Source organism: Lycium barbarum, chromosome 7 (genome assembly GCF_019175385.1).
Source record: "Lycium barbarum isolate Lr01 chromosome 7, ASM1917538v2, whole genome shotgun sequence".
NCBI classification, from domain to species: domain Eukaryota; kingdom Viridiplantae; phylum Streptophyta; class Magnoliopsida; order Solanales; family Solanaceae; genus Lycium; species Lycium barbarum.
This window is the reverse complement of record NC_083343.1, coordinates 107,553,483-107,575,558: the sequence shown is the minus strand read 5'-3', so window position 1 is coordinate 107,575,558 and position 22,076 is coordinate 107,553,483. Positions and strand designations below refer to the sequence as shown.

The 22,076-nt window shown below is 36.6% G+C and overlaps 1 long non-coding RNA gene, 1 other non-coding gene and 1 pseudogene across 4 annotated transcripts; 1 reads left to right on the top strand and 2 right to left on the bottom strand.

The window, feature by feature from the left end:
• Window positions 1–202: 202 nt before the first annotated feature.
• On the top strand, window positions 203–3,440 carry LOC132601714 (F-box/FBD/LRR-repeat protein At2g04230-like; annotated as a pseudogene).
• LOC132604688 (U6 spliceosomal RNA) lies at window positions 454–556 on the bottom strand. Its single transcript, XR_009568802.1, has one exon. It is a non-coding gene; the product is annotated as a U6 spliceosomal RNA (small nuclear RNA).
• A 2,981-nt stretch (window positions 3,441–6,421) lies between the features above and the next one.
• On the bottom strand, window positions 6,422–10,578 carry LOC132603717 (uncharacterized). 3 transcript variants are annotated; one of them, XR_009568497.1, is made up of 3 exons: window positions 10,367–10,578; window positions 10,153–10,258; window positions 6,422–6,683 (listed from the first exon to the last, which is right to left on the bottom strand). It is a non-coding gene; the product is annotated as an uncharacterized LOC132603717 (long non-coding RNA). The 3 variants fall into 3 exon arrangements; XR_009568496.1 differs by having other exon boundaries at window positions 10,153–10,217; window positions 10,367–10,572; XR_009568495.1 differs by lacking the exon at window positions 10,367–10,578 and having other exon boundaries at window positions 10,153–10,360.
• Between the last annotated feature and the right edge of the window lie 11,498 nt (window positions 10,579–22,076).

The following is a 22,076-nucleotide window of genomic DNA, read 5'->3' as shown; positions in this document are numbered from 1 at the left end:
TTTTGCTTAAGGAAATCAAATAGAAAAGCAGATTTTCCATCTTTTTGGATCTTCAATCATCAGCAATTTCTTGGTAAGCATAAAATCTGTTTTAATTGTATATATTTTTTGTTTTATAATTTCTTTTCCATTTTGGATGAACTTTAAAATCTCGGGAAATTATTCTTGTGTCTTCTTATCATGCTATGTTTTAGTTGTTGGGTATGTGTATGTGTTCTTTAAGTCACTAAAAGAAATAGAGACTTGTTGGGACTCGTGACGAAATTTAGTGGCGACCTTATTTGTTGCAACAAAGTTACATTCAGTAGCGACTTTTTTTTTTTAAATTGTTTTTATTACATAAGGGGTAGGGAAAGAAGAAATGGGGAGGGGATTACAACATGGGGATTCGAACCCTCACCATCAAAGTGAAAGTTCAGGTAGCCAACCAACTGAGCTACTAGATCCCTACTTAAAAATTTAAACCATTTCTCAATTTGTGCGTGTCATTCTTCCACAGGGGCCATGCTAAACTTCTCTGTATCGTTCCAATTTTATCACATGTCCCCAAAGGGACATTCAATAGCGACTCATGTAGTCGCTGCAAGTAAACTTTTAATGGCGAGTTATCTTGGATCGCCACTAACAGGTGTTACTAATTCTGAAAGATAGAATATTTAAAGACCCTACTAAACTCGATGTGTTTTATAAATCCCCCAAGTTTACTTTTCTCCAAAAGTGTTTATTTTTTTTTATTTTTTTTTTCAATAAGTGTTTATTTTTTATTATTTTTTTTTTCAATAAGTGTTTATTTTAGAAAAGTGAGGTGTTTAGCCAAGCTTTTGGAAGAAAATAAGTGATTTTGGAGAGTAGCAGAAACAATTTTTCAGAAGTTAAAAATATAGTTTTTGCCCAAAAGCACTTTTTTGAAAAATACTTTTGGGAAAAATACACTTAGAAGCACTTTTAAAAAGCTTGGTCAAACACTAATTGCTGCTCAAAAGTGTTTTTTAAATTAATTGGCCAAAAACAAACTGTTTTTCGCCAAAAGCACTCTTTAAAAAAAGTATTTTTCAAAATAAGCTGATTTAAAAAGCTTGACCAAATAGGCTATAAGCTGGTCCTAATTACTCCTTATACTTGATTTATTTTATAATTTTTACCCCTCAAATAATAACTGGCCCTAACTAGCCCATGCACTTATCTTTTCTATAATTCAATTTGAATCAAATGTTGTTTGGCATGTGAGAATGTAGAATAACAGTCACAACATATTAATCTGATATGTAAAAAAATTTAAAATACCATTCCCGTTATGTCTAACGATGCCAACACTTATTTCCTTCTATAGATCTTCTCTATGCCTCCATTAAAATAGAGCTACGGGTTTTTCCTTCTTTTGTTTTTTTTCTTTTGAGGGGTTAACAATTATAAAATGGCCAAGTATAGGATCAATTCTTTGTTGCGGGGTACCGATTGTCAAAAAAGTCAAATACAAAGGGTCATTAGGACCAAATACATAATGTAAGAGAGATCTGAATAAAATTTGCTAATACCAAAATTTTAGCTCCAGAAGATGGAATGGAAGACTTTCTTAATTGGGTATTCAGTCAACCCAGGGTGAGCACTATGATTTGATTTCCTTGTAAAGGGTGTATGAACACCGTGTTCAAGATAAGAATCGGTATAAGAGGAGACTTATTGAAGAAGAGTTTCTGGGATTCTTATAAAGTGTGGGACTTGCACGGTGAAGTGGTAGTAGAGTTGAAAAATCTAATGTCACATGTAGTGATGAAGTAGAAGATGATAGCATTTAAGAGGATGATATTAGTGAAATGATTCAAAATGCTTGTGGATATAGGAATGTGGAACACAATGCTCAGTCAATAAAAGTTGCTTCCTTTTACTAGCTTTTGTTAAAGCATGTCAAGAAAACTAAGGCTAAGCTATACAGAACTACAGTGATTAACAGAGTCATCTAATCATGCTAGGAGATGTTGGAAAAGAATAAAACAGACCCAAGGTAAAAGTAAAAAAAGGAAAACAACAAGCCAACTACGCAAACCTGAATCATCCTCTTAATATGAAGTATTGATGGAAGGTGTTGTTCTTGCTGTCAGAATGCAATTGATAGATATTACCCTGTGTTACCGTATGCATTGCCGACTTTTATTTTGCCTTCTTAATTCTTTGTGCATTTTAAAGAATCTGCACAATATCCGTATAACATAGATTTTAAGAGGTGATTGTTCACCGATTTCAACTAGAATGCACCTTTCTTTCTTATGTTGATTTGACCATGTGAATAGCTACAGGTTCTTGGTGATAATTATTCTTTTCTATGACAAGATTCTTGGTGATAGTTGTCATAAGCGATAGTTTTGTTCTTATGTTGATTTGACAATTTGAATAGCAGTTATGTCCGGATAGTTCAGAGATTCCTTAGTATGATTGCTGATTTCTGCAGGTTCTTGGTGATTATTGTTATGATGCCTCCTAAAGGAAGAAAGCATTGTCAAAATTTACCTCCTGACGTTCTTAGCAACCTTCCTGATAATGTAATCGATGTCATTCTGATGTGTTTGCCTTGTAAAGATGCTGTCAGGACAAGCTTTTTATCAAAGAAATGAAGGTATCACTGGTGTAGACTTAGAGAGTTGACGCTTGGTTCATCTCTTTGGAGAACAAAGAAGGATATTGCATTCCCTACAGAAATTTACAAAGATTATCTTCCAGCTTTTGACCCTTCGTGAAGGACCAATTACTAAGTCTACCCTCGACATTGAAAGTTGTCCAAATATTGATAATTTCATATATTTCCTCTCTAGGAATGGCATTCAACATCTTGTTCTTCGCCTTCCATACAAATTGCCTTCTTCACTTTTCACATATTCGCAGTTGAGGCATCTAACTCTTCATAATTGCTCAATAGATCTTCCGTCAACCTTTCAAGGATTTGATAAGTTAGTTTGCTTGGAACTTCGTAGAGTCACAATTTCTTCTGAATTCCTCGGAAATTTAATGTCTCATTGCCTGTTGCTTGAGCAGTTGGCACTGGAAATCTCGGAATTGTAAACACAACTGAAATTAATGCCCCCAAGCTGAGATCTTTTGATTTCGAGGGCAATATAAGCTCTATATGCTTAAAGAATGTCCCTCTTCTGGAAAAAGTCTCTCTGGTATGCTACGACCATTCTTCTAAGGAATTTGAAATTTTTGGTTTTGGAAAGTTTTTCGACTGTTGTCCTGCTCTCGAGCACCTCCGCTTGAACTACAACTATTCTGAGGTAGATGTTGCTTCACGACTTCACTCTTATGACTTTCACAGATAAAACTTCTTTTGGGCTGACACGTCTTGAATCTTGGTGTTCTTTTCCTAGATCTATGATGATGAACCGGACGAAGTAGCAAGAAGGCTTCCCTTTGATATTGACAGTGTCAAAACGTTTTTACCTGCTTGATATTATGATGTATGAATCATATTCGCTCTCCTGTGCTCTTTGCTTGTTGAGTAGCTTCTCATATTTAGAATATCTCGAAATGCAGGTTTGTAGTGATTTGATCCTTTTCTTTGTTTCCTACTTAGTGGCTTTCTTTTTTTTGTACTTCAACTGAGAGTTTGACTTCTTGTTATCTTTCTTAGGTTTCCACCGTAGAAGATTATGGTTGTCCAGATTCCCTTGAACTCGAACGTTTTTCTGATATAGCATTTAATCACCTCAAAGAAGTTATGCTAGTATACTTTTTCGGAACTACACCTGAACTGCAGCTTGCCAAGCTTTTGTTAGCGAAGTCCCTAGTGTTGGTGAGAATGCAAATTGAACATTGGTTTTATATTGACCCTGTTGAGGCAAGACCAGAAGTAGTGGCTGAGCGATCAAATTTTCCGCGTGCATTACCTAAAGCAGAAGTAATTTTGCTGAAACATTTTTAGTTATTGAATTAGATAGTCGATAGTAATGGTATAACGCTCTGTTTTGCCTTCTTGTAGTAGATTAAGAGACTAGTGAATATCTGTTGTGAATATGAACGTTTCGAGATGGATGTTTTGATTAGTCTGCTCCGTTATAACACTGTTATTACCTGTTCACGGATACTTATTCACTGATTTTAGTTTCATGTCTGTATACTGGATTGGGACTTTTCAGAGTTATAAGTACATTTTCTTCTTTTTTTTGCAAGGCAATTGATTCATATATGCTCCTAAGTTTAAAGACAAGAAATGATGTGTACTTTTGCTGTAAAATAAAATACTTACATTTTTTTAGATATGAAAAAAAAAAACACATGTTGTACTTTTTGATTTGCGATAAATGAGTCCATGCCTATTAAGAAGACTATTTGATAAGCTCAAAATCTATGGCAAGGACTCAATATACAAATATCCTTACCGTACAAGATTGTTGTGTTTAAGCGATCTTATGAGGACATGATTCAATATAGTCTTATAATGGAGAACGTAACAACCAAAATAGGATTCATGCGTTGAAGCGAATATAGGAAATGATTTAATTTAGGCAATAGCCTTATAACGGAGAATGTAACAGCCAAAATAGTATTCATTCTAGCTGGAGAGTGCAAATCAGCTATATATTTTACGCGAGTTTGCCGCAAAGCTAGAACTATGGTGAAATTATAATGAATGCATCTATTGTCATTGATGCGCAAATAAAAATATCAATTAGTAGCAGTTGAATTCCTTCCACAAAACAATTTGTATAGAAAAAAACGATTTTATAAAGGTCTCTAGTGTTTCTTTTAGATTTTAAAAAAATAAAGCTTCTACGAAATTTGTTTTGTGCTATTCTATACTGATGTCATGCATTTTATTTTGGCTTTGTTTTATGTTCATTAGCAAACGGAGGGTGTTGTGCTCCTCTTCATTTGTTCCCATTAACGACCACAAAGCCTAACACTGCTCGCTACTTGCCCACTTGCCCTTTTTTACTATGACTAGCGCCCGGCAAAGGAATGATTTTTTCCCAAAGCCGACTTCCTTTATCGAGTGGCTCTCTGGTTCAAGGTGCTTATTCTCTATCATTCTTCGTAAAGCAGAAATTTTTCAAGGTTACTCTTGGCCGAATCTAACTCCATTTTCTTATCAGCAGACCAACTCTGTGCAAGAGCAAATTGGCCACCAAATGCATATACTCTATAAGTAGTCTCCAATGAATGTTTCTTTAGAAAATTATTTATACTACCAACCAAACATAAGAAATACAAAAATAGCGTTTGTGAATTTTTTCCCCTTCATACCCTATTAGTTTCACAATGATGAAAACTTAAAAAGGCATGAAATAACTTAGGTTTCCCTAACGGGTCATTTGGTCAAAAAATTGCACAGATTGTCCTTTTTTTGGGGTGGTCTTTAAATATTGCCCCTCATATTTGTGGTCTTTAAGTTTTGGCCTTCGCTTGAAAAATGGCCTTATATCTGAGGTTTTAGGTTCGAACCCCCGCTCAGGCATAAACTAAAAAAAAAATCGCAAGGCAAGGCTTGAGTCGCGTGTATGCCAAGTGCCGGACCCGGCATACACTTGTTAAGGAATAACTAAAGTTATGCCAGACCCGGCATACTTATGCCTTATGGGCAAACTTTTAGTTAAGCCTTAACTAAAAGTCTGCCCATAAGGCAGACCTTTTCCTTAAAACATAGTTTAGTTATGCCTTATGAGGCAGACTTTTAGTTAAGGCATAACTAAAAGAGTTTGCCTTATAAGGCAAACCTTTAGTTATGTCTTAAGGAAAAGTTTCGCATTATGAGGCATACTTTTAGTTATGCCTTATGGGGCAAACTTTTAGTTAAGGCATAACTAAAAGTATGCCTCTAAGGCGGAAACTTTTCCTTAAGGCATAAATTTTGCCTTATAAGGCGGAACTTATCGTTATGTCGGGTCCAGCATAACTTTAGTTATTCCTTAATAAGTGTATGCCGGGTCCGGCATACACACGACCCAAGCCTTGCTTTTTGAATTTTTTTTTAATTTATGCCTGAGCGGGGGTTCGAACCTAGAAACTCATAATTTCTACGCGAAGCTCAGGATTGCAACGCGAAGGGCAAAAATTAAATACCAACGTTTTGAGGGGCAAAAACTAAAAGACCATCCCAAAGGAAGGGCAATCCTGCGAATTGCCCTCATTTGGGTAAGGGAACTAAAACATCTTTTTTGGGTACACTAGAGGCTAATAAATGTCAGTCTCTGTGTGCCAAGCCCAAGAATCTGGACAGTATCTTTCTAAACTAGCAAAACTTTTTTCGGTTTTCATATGCTAGAAAATATGCACATTTATTTGCCTCCAATATATGTATATAGTAGCTTCCTTGTTGGATTCCTCAACCATATAATAGTGCCACCATCATTAACGCTATTGTCGCTTTTAATAATTGAAACAACATCGGAAACCCAATGAAGTCACCAATTTTGAAAGAATTAGACCTTGAAACACGTAATTGTGGAGCTAGAAGCTTTCATATATAAAAATCAAAATTTGAAAGTGTCGTAATGTGAAATGAGGGTGTTTTAAATATCTTGTTGATTACACTTGTGTGGAGCTTATATTAAATTTTAAGCTCAATTGGTGTTGGTTTGAAGGTTATGAGTCAAAATTTTGAGTTGGTGCATCGAAGACAAAAGAGTTGAAGAGCAGTATATATTCCCATCTATATTGAAGTGTCCCGCATGTACATCTCTTGTATATTTCCCCTGCATATTTGTGTATCTCATACATGTGATATTCTTGAAAATGGTGTGTGATATACAATAAATATACACGATACACACATGATATATATTATTGCAGCGATGTTTTTCAGTTGGACTTCATATTTGAATTTTGGCTCCAATCCAGTCCACATCTAATCTTCCTAAAATATTGCATATAGTTTTGTTCAAGTATATCCGACGAATTCCAACTACAATCACTCAAAAAACTAACTTTTAAAGAGGATTGTTAGGTAGTCGCTTGTAAATATCTTCGAACTGTTGCAATTTTTTAAAGTTTCCCTAATTTTTATCACGAAAAAGATTCATTTTTTTTACCCATAAAGAAAGGTTGTGCAAATATATACACGCACCAAAATTTCTCCTCCTCTTCCTCCTTTAATGCTAAAAAAATCCTAGTAATCCATCAGGATCTGTATTAAAAATCTTGGTGATCACCATAACATGTTGTGCTGGTGAATCATTACACAACATGTTATGGTGATCACCAGAAAATAGGCTAGAAATCTTGATGATCACCTTAACTTGTTGTTAATGCAAGTCTCCAGACGACCCACCAGGATTTTGTGTAAGTCTCCTGACGACCCACCAGGATTTTGATTCTGATTTTAGTAAAAAGCCTATTTTTGCATAATTTTATTTATCGAGGTTAAAATTTAAACGATGACACTGATAGGGAAATTACAGCCAAATATCATTTGGTCATTACCAAAAAGAGTTATGCAACCGGTCCTGTGATGATTTGAGTCAGCAGCAATCGGTCCTGTGATGATTTGAGTTCGCGATGAAAATCTCTATGAATGAAGAAAGAGACAAAGAGTGTTGCATCCAGTGACTAAATTCGTCTTTATTTTGGGAGAAAGTTATTTCGGGTACTTTGTATAAAAATGATTATTTGCATCAAAAACCCCAGTTTAAAGGATTTGGAATGCCCAAATGGAGTCCAAAAGTGAACCACCTTACCTATGCTGATTATATGATCATTTTTACATCAGCAAACGTTATTTCTTTACAACTTTTAATGGAAATCCTGAAGAAGTATGAAAAGACATCTAGGCAAAAGATCAATATGGAGAAGAGTTCAGTCTATATGCATAGAAATGCTCCAGGCGACATTAGCATTACAGTGGAGATAGCAACTGGTACAACTAGAAAAGATTTTTCTTTTATTTATTTGGGGTGTCCTATTTATCACTGCAGAAGGAAAAAGGAATTTTTCAATGCTTTGCTCATCAAGATTATGAACAGGCTTCAGGGTTAGAAAGGCAAAATATTTTCTTTTGGTGGAAGGGAAATTCTTGTTAAGCATGTCTTACAAAGCATGCCAGTACATATGTTGTCTATGGTTAATCCACCACTTGGGGTAATTAGACAAATGCATAGGATGTTTGCACAATTTTTTTGGAGCAATACTATTGGTGGTAAAAGTAGACACTGGGTTTCATGAAATCAACTTTGTGTGCCAACAATAGAAGGGGGATTGGGCTTTAGATCACTTCATGATGTTTCCCTTGCTTTGTTTTGTAAATTATGGTGGAATTTCAGAACTAAGCCTTCACTATGGAGTGCTTTCATAAGCAATAAGTAGTGTAAAAAAGAACATGCTGTGGTTCAACTATCTCCTTTGTTAAAACTTCAGACAACCTTTCATTATTCCAATTCCTTTGAACCACAAACTCATGAACATTTTGTATTCTATCATCATATATGTCCTCCGGTATTACATAGTATAATGCCCCTAATCCAGACCAATTATCAAACTAGAACTATGAATCCCCCATCTTTATTTGCCACCAAATTTGATGTTCTATGAAGTCTCTAGCCTCTAACATTCTTTTTCAAGTTTGAGATTCATATTTCCATTGAACTACCACAGCATGTTCTAAAGCCCAATCCCTCTCCCCCGAAATGGAAAAAGGAGCTGATAAACCATGGTGGTTGTTAGATAGTAAAGGTGAATTTTCAGTAAGATCTGCATGGGAATTTGTCAGGCTAAAGGGACATGATTTGGACAAATATAAATTCATGTGGGTGAAAGGTTTGCCTTTCAAAAGCTTGTGGAGATGGTGGAAGTATCTAGATGTAATTGTTGTTCAAATCCTAAGGAAGAAGCAATACAACATCTATTCATCACATCTTATACAACTAAAAGGACTTGGTCATATTGTTATTCTGGTGCAGGTATTAATATAGAGGGATTATCACTACAACAACTAATTGTGAAATGGTGGCAAGCACCAATGACTAGTAGGTTGAAACAAATATATTATGCAGTTCCATCAATCATTCTTTGGGAATTATAAGAAAAGAAATGGTATTAAACATGGGCAAATAAGAACTGGGCGCAAAGTCATATACCAGGTGTTTGCAACAATTCAGAGGCTGGTTCAGATGAGGAATCCCTCAATTAGGAACATTCCTAACAGATGGGGTGAGTTAATTCAAATAATGGAAAGGAGGAGGGCAAAGCTAAAGGTAACTACAGTACTTTGGAAATTCCCTCAATTAGGGTGGTGTGTATGTAACACTAATGGGGCATCAAGAGGTAATCCTAGAAGGGGTGCCTATGGATTTTGCTTAAGGCATGCTAAGGGAGATCTAATACATGCACAGGCCGAGGACATAGAGTATAATACTAATACAGAGGCAGAGGTGTATGTAATTCACGAAGGTTCAAAGTATTGCAAAGGAAATGGTTTCCACAACATAATTATCCAGACTGATTCAAAATTAGTTCAGAAAATATTGGCTGAAGGTTGGAAACCACCTTGAAATATTGCTAGTTGGGTGGATGAGGTAAAAGACCTAAGTAATGATATGGATGTACTTTTCACTCATACTTTGAGGGAGGCAAATAAGTTGGCAGATGCATTAGCCAATCATGCTTTGGATAAAGGATCTTTTCATTGCCACAATTTTCAAGATTTGGAAATTAATATGAGAAGAATTCTGAATAGTGACAAGAGTCAAATATTCTATTTGAGAATCAGGAGATGCTAATGGTGGAAATAGAAGTTGATTGGGGAATAGGAGATCCTTACATTCAAATCCTTTGGGAGGAGAATGTGAAGGATATTTTTTCTAATTGTTTGCTATTGTTTGTAGGTACTGGAGGCATCACAAGGCAACAACAACACAAAAACAGACATAGACATGGAAAAGCAATGAACACACGAGTCCATTCTAACTTAGAAGCAGGTTTCAGCAACAAACAACAAGGACAACTTACACATAGCAAATATAGTCACAATATTAGCTTCAATTTTAATATAGACATGGATGTTTTATTTGTGTTATTAGCATCAAATGGTGCTCGTTCAAATGGACAAACATCAAATTTACACAGATTAAAATCAAGCAGTGCATGTGATATATACGTTCAACACCAAGATCACAAGAGAGGACTAAATTGCAATAAAAGACCAAAATTAGGGGTACAAAGTCAACTTACAAGTTTGTGCAAAAGTGGAAGCATCATGAGAAGTTCAGAGTTAGCTCGACTGAAAATTGAAGAAGCTGATTCCATCACACAAATATGGAATTAGTGGAGATCCAAGCTCAACAAACATGGATTCAAGTCATGCATGGCAACAACAAGGCAGAAATCAGCTGGAAATTCGAAAATAAGAAAGAGAAATGAAGAACTTCATATCGAGTCCACTTACCTGAAGATTTTGCTATCCAATAATGGAATTCTAGTCATTCACCGGCGATGCACATCAGATACGGGCCAAATAGGAGCTGAGATTGACACGATCGGCTCAGATCATCATGGTAGCATCGGCGGCGATGGAGAATTAGAGAAAGAAGCTCCAATGAAGAGAGAGAAACACACACGTAAATTTAGGGCAATAAAATTTATTGTTTGGCAAGATCTATATTTGTTTGTTTTTATTTCCTTTTTTGTATTTGGACAATTTATTTTTTAATTAAATAAATAAAATTCCCAATTGGGCAATTTAATTTTTTTAAAAAAAGTATAAAAGAGGATTAAAATTTGTTTTATTTATTTCCAATGTATCATGTAGTGTCTGTTTTAGGCATGAAATAACTTAGGTTTCCCCTAACGGGTCATTTGGTTAAGGAAATTAAACAATTTTTCTTGGGTACATGGGAAGCTACTAAATGCAAGTCTTAGAATATTTCATAAGCTATACTATCTATGTGTACCAAGACCGAGAACCCTATATTCTTTATAGTACCTTTCTAAAATAGCAATCTCCGGCTTTTATTTATTTGAAAATCTACAGATTTATGTGCCCATTCAATATGTGTGTAATAGTTTCTTGTTGGCTTCCTCAATCATATAGTATTGCCACCACAGCCACACCACCATTAACGCTACTGCAACTTTCAATATTTGAAACGCCATCGAGAAATCACTGATCTTTAAAACGGACCTTGAAGCCCATAATTGTGGAATATTGTGATATTCATGAAAACATTGTGTGATATACATTAATATACACGATATACATACATGATATATACATTATTGCAGTGATGTTTTCTAGGTCGATTTTGTCACGACCCAACAAGAGGGTCATGACGGGTACCCGGAGCTAGCCTACTGAGCACCACTTGTCATAGTTCTTCCAATCTATCTCGGTGGACCACTTTTCTAATTATCAAATAACTCAACCTGAATAAATGTCATTCTCAACAATAAAACTCGTTGCGAAGCATTCTTCGATTCCACCTCAAACATATATATGAATAAGCCCGCAAGGCTACAAAATGATATACAGAATATACACTAATAAGGTCATGAAATATCTACTATCCACACATGTCTACAGGCCTCTAACTAGAGTACTGAAAATCATAAGGACAAGACAGGATCCCGCCATGCCCAAATATAAACTCAAAAAGAATATACCAATAAACTGCAACTCCGGAGTAGTGGAGTGCTCCTGTATATCTGCTGATAAAGCTCCTAGGGATCTGGATCCTCTCTCTGTCTAACTGCGGGCATGAACGCAACGTTCACAAAGAAAGGACGTCAGTACGAACAATGTACTGAGTATGTAAGGCATGAATAATAACATAATAAAGAAATAAAGAAACGTGAGATAAAGAGACTTAAGGCGAAGCCATGCATGCTAACTTTTACTTTTAAAACAACATCATATATATATATAAACTACCGGACCATATGGGTACGGTGTAATCATCATTAGCCCGAGTCTGGGCCTCCCGCGTCCGGGGTAACCATATCATGCCCGCCACTAGTGGTGTCTGCCCATTATCCATAAGCCGCCCACTACGCCCACCATAGTGGTGTCTGCCCGGCCAATTAGGCCCGATGTAATCATACATAAAAATAAGCATACATGAGAGCCCAATTAAAAGCTACAATTCCATCGGAGTGACGTAAGGTCGGTAACCTCCGATTATCTTATGGAATAATCATCATCACTATATCTCATCCCAAAGGAACAATTCATAAGGTGAGATCAACAACAACGAATGAAATCAAGGAATTCATGAAATAACTCAATAACCTCACAATAGCCTCAAAACCATAAGCTTTGGAATTTCTAGCATTAAAATCATCATCATCATGTTCAACATAGAAAACATCTCATCTTTGGTATCATAAGAAGCTTTTAAGAATCATGAACTTCTAACTTTTGGGCATAAAGAGGTTATGGGAAATATGGATAGAATCATAACATAGGAATCATGCCTTTGAAAGAAAGGAACTAGCCTTAAGATACCTTTTGTCTTCTTAACGACTGAACGTTCTCCTTCCAAGCTCGCGACTCTACATTCAAGAGGATTCGTACTAAGGTTAGGTCATTGAAAGCATGATTAAGTTTAAACTAAAGCAACTAAGGGCTAACAGAATTTGGGCAGCATTTCCTTTGTCTCATTGACTTTCTCCATATAATAGACAACTCTCGAACATCAATAGCAACATCCATAATATCATAATCAAGAGGCTTCTTTCAAGTTAAACATTATCCAATCCTCAAAACTCCTTTTTAAGGTCATTCATAACAATAGCTCCAACACAACACCATATTCACTTACATACAATGCTTCCTCAATATCATTAGTACCCCCTCAATAAGATTATACTCATAGCATACTAAGAATCATGACTCAAGTTAATTTACTAATAAAAAATATCACTAAATCCATATTTGAGCTTCATCTTCTACTTTCTTCTCTCATCCAAGTTATTCAACAACCAAATACTCTTAATAACATGAAATAGATATAGATGTAAAACTCACCTTTTATCGTATAAGGATGAACTTTGGGTTAATGTATTTCACTTGAATGGTTCCCCAACTTCAATACCAAAGGAAATATTGAATTCTACAAACCCTAGTGAGTCTCCCCACACTTGATTCTCTTGATTTGGGTTTGGTTTAATATGATAGGGGGAAGGTTCTAGAGCTTTCAAGACTTGGGGAAAATGTGGGAAATGAAAAATAAGAACAAGGGTCATCTATATATAAAAAGAGAAAAAAATGACCCGACCCGATTATACGGCCATTTATACGGTCCGTATAATTTTATACGGTCCATATAAATGGTCATATAATCCCACCATGGGATAACCCCTCTCTGTAATGGTTATACGGACCATTATACGGACCATATAAGTGGTCATACAACCCATTTTTTTCCGAACTGGCTCTCATTGATTCATTTGACTTCCAATCCTTACGGAACCTTATTGGCACTTATATAACACTTCATTAACCATCTAAGGAGCCCTATAGCTCCTCCACGAGACATTTCTAAATAAACATTAGCTCGATTGATGCGAAACCTTCCCAAACATAACGTACATCTCACTTCCTTCGACGAATTTAGTTCCACCGAGTCATGCGACTTCAAAATCTTGTAGTACGCACTTAAAGCTATCAAATACACCCCTTGATACGCTCAAATTACACCTATTAATGGTATAACGCGGACGTTGTCAAATATAGTAACCCAACGAGGTTGGGGTCGAATCCCACAGGGAATATGGTGTGAAAAGGTTACTAAAATCGTAGATGCTAGGTTCTAGGTCTAATGTCTTAATCCGATAATTTGTGTAAAAGTTGGTTGTTTCTATGACTAATTGCTAAAATATTGCTTTGGTGGAAATTTATGGTAAAAGAAACTAAGGTTGTGTCCCCGCTAGATAGGGTGTATGATCATGGGTATTGGTCTTGATATACTTATAATGGATCATTATATGAATGCACTTAATCTCTATGTGAATCTCTACTATTTCCCAATAAATAAAGATTATATCTTTCTATGATTTTCCCAAATATAAGAAAGTGATAATGACGAACGATTAATCATGCCAAGTAAATTCTTCTTATTCCTAAGTGAATTTATTAAACAAAGTTTAAAGCTTTGAGTTCTTGTTAATTATTCTTACCAACCCTAGTTATTTTCCCAAATAAATTAGGGTTTATGGCTTTAATCAATGTTTGCAACCATTAATTATGAATGAAGAATGAAGAATAATTAAACCCTAATAATCCATTATTTGTATATCAATCACAAACCCAATCACCAAACACCCATCATTGGGTTCACAACCCTAGTAAGGGAATTTAGCTACTCATGACAAAGAACAAGAAATAAGAAGTTGAAGAATTCATAATTGCTTACTTTGGAATGAAAAAGGAATTGGTAATACTTGAATTGATGTTTGAATCTTCAAAAACTAGAGAGAATTTAATATTCTAAGTCAAGAGACAAAAATATAATGAATGATATCTATTAAAACCCTACAATGACTATTTATAAGTTTTGAAAATACATAAGTTACAGATTTTGCACTTCAGTCCCGTCATGATGAAATACGGTCCGTAAATCACTTTACGGACCGTAAAAATGGTTTACGCCCACATCGTTCTCTCAGTTGTGTGCAACTTAACCTTCCAAAATACGGACCGTAAAGTGGTTTACGGTCCGTAAACTGCTTGGTCGTCTTTCACTTTGCTAATCTTAGACTTTCTGCCAGATGCTTGAATGACTAAATACGAGATGGAATACGGACCGTAAACTGAAATACGGTCCGTAAACTCAGCTCATAAATCACCATCTTCTCAGCTAGACTTTCTGTTTCTAGAATCCTTTAACACGACCATGGAATATGACCCGTATTGTAGATTACGGGCCGTAAACTTCAATTTACGACCTGGTTCTGCCTTCAACTGTGATTGTTCCGAATCTGTTCCTTTACCTGAAAAATACTAAAAACCACGTAAAATCACATAGGCTTGCTTAAAAACAAGTAAAACTTAGAGTCAAAAAGCATCGATTGTGGCGTAAAATCACGCCACATCACCCCTTAACCTCATAAGGACTTTATGTTTACCTTAACCTTGCGCTAGTCTATTTACAGCGCAACAACTCGAAATTCCCGAGATGTAACAGATTTCACATCTGAATTTGAGTCCAAATTAATACATTTCTAATCTTCCTAAAATTTTGCATATAGTTCCGTTCAGGTGTTTTCAATAAATTTCAACTATACTCACTCAAAAAAGAACTTTCAAATAGGATGGCTAGGTAGTCGCTAATAAATATTTTTCAGTTGTTGCATATTTTCTTTAATTTTCCCTATTTCTAATCATTTAATTTTTTATCGCACTAAAAAAATTGTGCAAACATATACATGCACCAGAATCTCTCCTACTATAATGCTAAAAAAATTCAAGCAAACCATCAAGATTTGTGGTTAAGATCTAGTGATTATCGTAACATGCCGTTGATAGAACCTATGGGTTCACACTTTGATAGTTCACAACTTGAGAGTCTACTAAAACAGTCTAAGGGACCAGGTCCCTAAACTGTTTTCACAGATAATGATAGAAAGTAAATAAGGCAAGTAATTTTACGTGGAAAATTGCTTACTCAAGGGATTAAAAATCACGACCTACCCCAGTAGGATTTCCAACTTCACTAAACCGAGCAACTTCAGATTACAACCTATTGCAACCTAGGAATTAAACACTTAATCCCTCACCCTTACAATAACCCTATTCGAAGCAACTCTTGACTACCTCTAGCCAAGAAAACTGATACACCTTGCCTATCCCTAGACAAGTGTACCACTCAAAGGTTAAGTAGGTAAACAGCCCACAAACAACTTCTGAGAATTCAAATCAATACACCTAGACTAACTCTAGCCTAGTGTACCACTTAAAAGCTTGTGAAGATAAACTTCCTACAAGCAGCCCTTGAGAATTCAAGCACCTACAAACAACTTCTTAATGAGAAGAGTATGTTTACAATTTATAGAACAAAAGAACAAAGACTCGACAACCTAAGGACTTGAAGCATCTTCAGTTCAGGGATCTGGTCCTGTGACTTGTTGAGGCTTTGTTCTTGAGAGCACCTTGGGAGGGGTGGCGGCTGTACTTAAGAGAAATATAATTTTCAGATTTGCAAGTGTTAGTCTTTAACCTAGCAATATGTTGTATATGTATTAGGGAGCATGTGAGAGACATTTGACCATGGATAGGGACCCTTCATCTTTTCATATTGGTCTTTAGCTACAGGTTTGAACTCCAACATGCTGCACCTGTGCTACTGCAATTCCAGCTGTCATGTTTCGTACAGTGCCCAGGGGACCTGATCAAGGACCTAGTCCTGGCGTGTTTGTAAAATCATCAAAACTACAACATGTCACAACTCATCAATTTCCCTCTTTTTGATGACGATAAACTTGTAATTGATGTTTCCCCTGAGAACCGAGTTCCTCTTCATAGAAAACTCCACCATGGTGAAAAATGTGATTTTTCAGCTGTACCTGTGAGACCAGGTTCCCCCTGCGGACTAGACTCTCAGTCTTCATGCTTAAACCTTTCACAACAATGCAATATTCAGCCAACCATATCAAGTTCATTCCAGCGTGGTGAAAGATGCGATTTTTCAGTTGTATATGTGAGACCAGGTTCCCCCTGCGAACTAGACTTTCAGTCTTCATGTTTGAACCTTCCACAACTGTGTAATATTCAACCAAACATATCAAGTTCATTTAGGACATCCCCCTAAGAACATGGCCTTTAACAACAAGTGCCATATCAAACCAAGTTCTTTTGGCATCTACACTCATTGTGCATATGTTTAACTAGCAATCAAGAATCAGGAAACGCCTAGTTAGTTAAGCAAAGTAATGGAACTTCAATTTGTTTCACCATTTCCACCTTTTAGCATCATCCAAAAGAGATATAAGATAAGCACAAGCCTAAAGAAGTTCAAAGACATCAATTCAGGCCAATTGGGCAACTTAGAGTGAGCAGTAACAAAAACAACCAGAACAATATGAAGGAGAAAGCATATGCACAAGACAGTGTAATTGACATTGAGATTTAGCAGTCAGTTTAAGCATAAATATACAAAATAAAGTTGCCATAATGGATATCGTTACAGGCCAAAAAGAGATTTTACAAGACTAGGACCAGTTTTAAGCAAGAGAAAAAAAAAACAAAATGAGGGGTCCAAAAGGATCGAAGGAGAGGGATTATGGGTTTGCCAGTTTGATTGGATTGAGAGCTTTGAGCATCATGTACATCCTGGCATTTACAGCTCTGTGATTTTCCAAGATCTGCTCCTGAAGTTTTTCAACTTTTTGCTGCAGATTTACATTTTCATCCCGTAACTTAGAAACCTCTGCTGTCTGTATCTCTCTAGGACTAGGTCCTCCAGCCTTCAACTTAGCATGTTCTGCTTTCGACAAGGCATTTTCAACCTGCAACCTCTCTATTTCAACTAACATTTTCTCATTTGCCTCAAGGAGACTCGAAATAGTAGAGGTGCTCCCTATTCCCCCTTTCTTTTGCACAATACCACATTCCTCAGATGTGCTTAAAGAGAACATCTGTTTCTTTATCCCTTTAGTGGCTTTCCCAGTAGCAACCTTAAAGTGATAAAAAACTTTTGTCAGGAGGAAAACCATAAGGTAGACCATGCTTGCCATCTTTTGTATTCACGACTTTCATCATGTTCTCAATCATGATGGAGGGTAGACTGACTAAGTGTCCTTCATCCAAAACCTCCATCAGGACCAGATCCCTCTTAGATGCAATACACCTTTTCTCAGCTCTAGGCAGTACCATATTGCTGACCAACTCAAAAAGAAGCTGATATTGTGGCTTCATTTGCTTCTTGTACAGAGTATCGGTGGTCACTTGCTCTCTAATCTTTACTATGAAACTTTTGAAATCATCTGAGGCTTATATTTTTGTCATTTCCCAGCCTTTTCATTTCCCTCAATTGGGACACCTAGAATCTCTCCCAACTGAGTTTTATCCAAAGTGAAATCGACTTTTCCAACTTTGCACACTAAGGTATAGTTATCAGTGTACTGCAGATTTACAAAGAAATTTGCTACCTCTTTCTCATAGGCAAAAGCAGGCCCTGTAAATAGATGGTGCCATTGTTGAGCTTTTAAGATTTCCATCAATTCATTCAATCCCTGATGTCCAACTACTTCAGGATCATGCACTCTTCCAAGTAGCACCTTTTGTCCTTTCAGATTCTTGATTCTCAAAATCTCATCATTTTTCCTAAGTAATCCCTGTTTTGAAGGAACAGGTCCTTTGCTGATTTCCACCTTTCTCCTTTTGGATGGACCTGTATCCTTAATTTTAACGCCCATCCCTTTCTTAGGAGATTTAGAGATTTTCTGAGACTTGTTCAATTTAGCAGTATCTTTCTCAGTTCGCAATTCCACCTTCCTTTAAGAGCTTTTTCTTTTCAGGGGAGACTCCTCTTCTTCCTTTTCCTGAGTCTCAACCACATTCACCACCGATTCTTTGTCTCTTGACCTACTTAATTTAGCCATTTTCACCAATTTTATTCTATTCTTTGGACTCTTCTCTTTATCAGTCTTAAGAGTAGAGTCAGGTTATGCTTGAGTTCTGAGTTTGATAGTGAAAGGTTTCTTGCTAGGCTATGAGAAGATTTTCTTTTTAGCAATATGTTTACTTTTGGTAGTATTTCCCTTCCCAGATAGTTTTGAGGTACCAGGTTCTCTTTCTGGGCATCCTTCCAGAGGTACAACAATGGAGGACAGGGGTATAAGATCCAAACAGTCTTCCTCGGGACCAGGTCCCTTACTCACATACTCTGTTTCACCACCGTTCCTCTGTTCCACTTCATTTTCTACCAACTTTTTCTCAATATCTCCAGATTTCTCCTGTGCTTCCATACTTACTTTCCCAGATTCCCCTTCAATCACTTCTTTCTCAACAATATCACTTATAATACTTCGTAAAATGTCATCGGGGTTATCACCAGCATTATCTAGACAAACATTCACATCTTCACTTCTCACTTTAGCAGTATCACTATCCACATTGACTGCAACATCTTCTGTACTTTTACTAGATTTTTCCACTAACTCACTTTTATTTGTTGCATCACCTAACACGACCCTTCCTATTTCAACCTCGGTGTCCAAGATAACATCCCTTACAGACAACTTCACCTTTTTTTCACAACTACCAATCACAGTATCAACATTTACGGTACTTTCTACTTCTTCTGTAATGGCTAAGGGATTGGAATTTCCTGATTTTTGAGGTTGTTCTTCTAAAACCCTTTCCTCAGTCTCATGCATCAATTCTTCTAACCTATAGACTTCAGCACCTTTGTTTTGACTTGACACCTCTATCCCATCATCATTATCAACTATTTCTTCCGTAAGACCAAAGAGTTGGGAGGTAGTGATGGTTTTGGCAATGATGTCAGAGTTGGGGTTGTTAGACAAAGAGGGTTTTGTATATTTAGAGATAAAAACTTTTGATTTTTGTTACTCTTGAGTTTTAGAGGGACCATGAACAGTTGGTTTAGGTGAAGACACATTGGTTATTTAGATAGTAGAAATGTGACATTTTTGAGAAAGAGAGGATGATAGTAGGTCTGTTAGAGTGGGTTCTTTGGAAGGTGAGAGAGTGGGTTTGATTTCTGTTCCAACAGAAGATGAGGACTTAAGGTTCAACATGGTCTATTTTGAGCAAAAACATGGAGAGGAGAGTGGGATTTGATGGAGTGTAAGGGTTGAGAGATTTATGTGAGAGAGAAGAAAGAAGAGTGTAAATTGGCTTATGAGAGGAGAAGGAACCGATTTCTATTAGTATGATAAAAAATTACTTTTACAACCTGGCCGGTTCAGAGAAAAAGAAACGTTTGGGCTTAAAAAGAAGCGAGAACTAATGATGACATAAAACTTAGGCAAAATTACAAAGTATGTAAATGCTTGAAAGGACTACTAACTTGAGTCATAGGGACCTGATCCCTTGACCTTTATGAAGACAACTTAGGCAAAAACTCTGAAGAGTGTAATGTCTCCAATGTTAGGTTGTCCTGAAATTGCCACGTGAGCATACCTGTAACGGTATAAGAATAAGTTAGATATCTCCAAAAAACACTTCATGCATTGTACCTCTTTTCTCAACATAGCTATTCATTAAGGAGCAGTTAGATAATTTGAAACACCCACAACTTCAACTGACTCAATCTATGTAGCTCAAACATCGTTTCAAGGATTTAGAAGACATCACTGATTGCATATTCAACTCCACTCCATGAGTGTATGTTTGTTTAAAATTCATAGAGAACCCAGTTCAAGGGACTTGAGCATATCCAACCAGCTTAAGTTGTCTCTAGACAAGGAGTGGGGACCAGGTTCTTCGATAGTTTAGGACACAGTTTTCCCTTTTTAGATATCTTTAAAGAAGACCCTTTTTATTTGAACTTAGTTAAATTTTAGTATGCAACTCAGCACATAGCGCAAGGGTAGTGGTTTCTAGCCTTTGGATACAACAAAGACTTACTTGACACTTCAGCGATTTTAACATCGTCCCTCCTAAACCTTTGTGAAAATCCTTGATTGCACTGGAGTAGGGTCCCTTTTGATAGTTTACAAGTTTGCAAACACAGAAGATGATTTTCTTTATTTGTCATCCCTTGTTCAGAGCTTTAGTCCATGAGCTGGACATCCCTCTCTTCTCTCCTCTTAAGTCATCTTTAAGAGGAACTTTTGATGTTCAAAGTGCTTGCCTTGAGAAATGAGGAACCTTATCAAGCTGAAGTAATAGATTAGGGACCTCAGGTCCTATATACTGAGAGGACTGGGTTCTTTTGCATTCTTTGGACACTTAGCTGTACCTTCTTCATTTGCTATCCTCAGCTTGAGTTATCATCTCAGCCTTACGCTCTGTCTTCCTCTACTTTTGTGTTATTCATTCCTTTTCAGAGGACTTTATTAAGATATAAATGTCCAAGGAGCAGTTCTTCATACCCTTAGAGTTGTGCCCTTCTTAAGTCTTTCTCACAATCATTGAGAAAGAAGAATTTGCACTCAGATATCTTTAGACAATTCAGCTAGGACCTTTTGGCACTAACCGACTCACAGTGAGTCCTTAGGAATAAGATCCCAAACGCACATTCATTAAGCACAAGCCTAATGAAAATACCACCTATCATCAACAGTGTCTTGACATATCTTCATGAGTCTTATTTTTCTTTTCCCAAAAGAGAGTGTGAAGAGTTCTAGAGGCAGAGCACACACAAATTACCTTTGTCTTATCTTCAGCACACCACTTGTTGTCATTTGCACTTGATATCATATGGACCTGATCCTACTTCATTAGTTGATTGATCAGAGAAAAATTAACACATTCAATTCTAGTGACACGCCTCCAGCACTAGTATCCTTCTCATTTAACTCATTGATAAGGACTAAGTATCCATCTGTTGACAAGATAAGATTAGCCATATTGAACTCTCCGTAGCTAACCCAACTTAGTACACTTGCAGTTCAACCCTTCAGCATGGCATACACATTCAAAACCATGAGAGAGTGTCTTTACGACTTTTGCTCACATAAAGAGTGTGTTATCTCTTTATGTTACCACTCGACACACTCTCACCTTTCAAGGCTTTGAGTGAGAAAAGATTAACTATCTCTTCAATTTTGCGCTCAGAGCAGTCACATTCACCAACACGTTGTTGACTGCTCCTTTCTCACTCCAGCCCTTGCATCCAATTACTTATAGAACTTAGGAAACCAAACCAACTTAGGTCCCAAGTAGTGATAAAATGGATGAACTAGATGTCTCTTCGCCTATGCAGGTAACAAGCTTTTCTTTGTTTGAGGACCAGGTCCCTGTCTTCTTGGTTTGCTTTCAACATCCTCTCTATTTCTTTGTGCAGACTAAGCTTTTGCTTTACTCAAATCCTCATAATGACTAGCATAATCATTATGAGTCCAACGCCAGTTTTCAGATCCAGAGATGCAGTTTTCCTCCTTGTCATTATCATCTTCTAATCTAGCTATAAGGGCAAAGTTGGAGTTATATCCTGAAGCTTCATTATCAGTATTTATCATGTACGTCTCCC